Source organism: Sapajus apella, unplaced genomic scaffold (genome assembly GCF_009761245.1).
Source record: "Sapajus apella isolate SASKATOON/1434 unplaced genomic scaffold, GSC_monkey_1.0 scaffold19, whole genome shotgun sequence".
Lineage (NCBI taxonomy): Eukaryota > Metazoa > Chordata > Mammalia > Primates > Cebidae > Sapajus > Sapajus apella.
In genome coordinates, this window is record NW_022436959.1 from 14,290,433 (window position 1) to 14,293,851 (window position 3,419).

Below are 3,419 nucleotides of genomic sequence, written 5' to 3' on the forward strand. Positions count from 1 at the left end.
AAAAAAAAAAAAAAAAACATTAATCTTTTTCTGTGTGTGTGATTAATCTGTGAGTCTCTGATTATAGCTGGTTGAGTGTTTCCCCAAAAATAATTGGTTTTGAGCATTAATAACAGGCCTCTATGTTGATGACAATTGCTATGACTTTATTCATGTGCAATAAAGCCCATATAATAGATTACACAATTAACTTTCTACAGTTGAAATAAGTGAAATACAAATGATTTTAGAGGAATCCAATTGGAATTAAATTAAAGCACATTGACTTCTTCCGGTTTAGGACCATATAATAGTTTTGAATGTATTTTTCATTATTTGAAAACTTTTTATCCTAGCATGTAGTAATGATGCCAGGGAGAACAAAATGACATCAAAAATTCTGGAAATGAGGAGAAACATACTAAAGCCACAGGCACCAGGTGAACGAAGAGAGAATAGAGTTATTTAGGTAAGCCTCTGGCTAGACCTAACTTTAATAAGCTCTACTTGGGAAAAGGGGTACATGGCCTCTCCTGGGGCACTGTGGCTGCATTCATGTCACCCTGAAATTGCACCGTTCCTCTGAGCATAGTGGTCTTAATTAGGATGGGAAGTTAAACAACATAAGCAAAAATAACAAAGCATTTGTCCTTTTAAGTAACAATGTTTTAGAAAAATCTTAATGGATTTCACTAATTTAAATGTCACAATGCAATTAACTTTGTTTTTCCATCTCTTCTAGACTGTGGGTGCATCCTAATTTTTCTTAATTATAGTTATAAAAAGTGTTGACTATTCCATATACACAAATTAGTATTGTAATTACCACAACTGTGGACAAAAATGTCATCTCTCGTTCATCTTCTCACGTTGTTACTTGTGAATTGTGGAGTGTGATGTGGAGGGCTGTTTGGGGAGGAGAGATAAAGGTGGCACCCCCAACCAAGAAGCCTGCCTCACAGAGAAGGCGCCTTACTCCACATTAAATGTTCACAGTCTTTTGCCCTACTGTCGAATTGAGAAGAACATTAGCACATCAGGAGCTCAATCCCAAGTAAATTTCCAAATGGGAGTTCTTTTTTTTTTTTTAAGATGGGGTTTCACCATATTCGTCAGGCTGGTCTTGAACTCCTGACCTCAGGTGATCCGCCCGCCTCAGCCTCCCAAAGTGCTAGGATTACAGGTGTGAGCCACCGTGCCCAGCTCCAAATGGGAATTCTTACAACACTTTTAGAAGATGCGTGGATGAGGCTTTTAGGTGATTTCTTGGTCTTTTTTTTTTTTTTTTAATATTTTTTGAGACAGAGTCTCACTCTGTTGTCCAGGCTGGAGTGCAGTGGTGTGATCTCGGCTCACTGCAACCTCCGCCTCCTGGGTTCAAGTGATTCCCCTGCCTCAGCCTCCGAGTAGCTGGGACTACAGGTCTGCACCACCACACCTGGCTAATTTTTGTATTTTTAGTAGAGATGGAGTTTCACCATGTTGGCCAGGCTGGTCTCGAACTCCTGACCTCAAGTGATCCACCTGCCTCCGCCTTCCATCAGCTTTATACATTTAAATTTAACCAGCGATTAACTTTAAATCACCCCCAGCCTGATTTGTTACTGTTAACTCCAAAGCTTTATTCCAATCTTCCCAGGGGCACTGTGGGCCCAGAGCCAGCATAGGCTAGAAAGTGAAACTTTGTAGTCACAGGAGGAGGGAGTGGAGAAGGTTTCTTTTTTATTAAAAGGAGAAGAAGGCCGGAAGTGGAGGCGCATGCCTGTACTCCTCTCAGCACTTTGGGAGGCTGAGGCAGGTGGCTCATTTGAGGTCAGGAGTTTGAGACCATCCTGGCCAACATGGTGAAACCCCGTCTCTACTAAAAATACAAAATTAGTGGTCTGTAATCCCAGCTACTCAGGAGGCTGAGGCAGGAGAATCGCTCAAACCTGGGAGGCAGAGGTTGCAGTGAGCCGATATTGTGCCACTGCACTCCAGCTTGGGTGACAGAGCGAGACTCCATCTCAAAAATAAATAAAAATAAATAAAGTAAGTCCTGGCGTGGTGGCTCATGCCTACAATCCCAGCACTTTGGGAGACTGAGGCAGGTGGATCATGAGGTCAAGAGATTGGAACCATCCTGGCCAACATGGTGAAACCCCGTTTCTACTAAAAATACAAGAATTAGCTGACTGTGGTGGTGCTCACCTGTGGTCCCAGCTTCTTGGGAGGCTGAGGCAGAAGAATCACATGAACCTGGGAGGTAGAGATTACAGTGAGCTGAGATTGTGCCACTGCATTCCAGCCTGGTGACAGAGTGATACTCCATCTCAAAAAAAAAAAAGAAAAGAAAAATAAATACGTAATAAATTACAATTTTTTAAAAAAGGAGAAGAAAAAGTGAAACAAAATCCCAAGTTCCATTTGTGTGAACATTTATGTGAAAATTTTATGCAACCAAAAAACACATTTTTGTGTTAAATGTGTTTTGTGATAAAGGAAACCGAATACGGATTAGTGCTCAGGTGATATCAGAGAATCATTCACATTCTTAGGAGGGATAATCGCATTGTGGATATGAAGGAAAATGTTCTTTTTAGGAGAGATGTGCTGAAGGACTAAAGTGTTATGTCTACAATTTGTCTTCCACATATATTGAAAACTTACACACAGAGAGAAAAAAGCAAATATGGTAAATACTAGAAGTAGTTAAATTTTAGATATTGGGGGTATGGGCAGTCATTGAACTAGCAATTAATGGTCTGTGAATCAGCTGGAAATGCTTCTGGCTGCAAATAAAACTCAACTGACAAGCATTTCAATTTTGAGAACCTTCAGCCTCGGCTGAACAAAGATTGCAGCAGTCGTCCACTCAGTGTTGGTGCAGCCCTCAGTGATGCCATTGAGACCCCATATTGATCTATCCATCTGCCTTGTCATTTTCAGCAGATTGGCTTCTGACACTGTCAATTCATGACTGCAAGACAGCGGCTGCAGCTGTAGGCACTGTCACACTCACAGACGGGATATGAGTGGGGAAGAGCAAAAGCAAACCCTCCTCTTGCACTTGCATCATTTATCAGACAGTAGAGTCTTTCCCCAAAGCCCCCAGGAGACTTCTACCTGTCCCTCAGTGTCCAGAACGGCCCTATGCCAATCCTAGCTACAGGGGAGTCTAGGAACGGAAATCACCTCATGGAATTTATATCTACTGTGATTCATCCCCTTGGGCTACAGGTGCACTGTCACCCTGAACAAAAGTGGTATTCTGTTAACAAAAACAAGAAAAAAGAAGAAGAAGAAAAGAAGAAGAAGAAGAAGAAGAGGAGGAGGAGGAGGAAGAGGAAGAGGAAGAAGAAGAGGAAGAAGAAGAAAGAAGAAGAAAAGAAGAAGAAGAAGAGGAAGAAAGAAGAAGAAGAAGAAAGAAGAAGAAGAAGGAGAAAGAAGAAGAAGAAGAA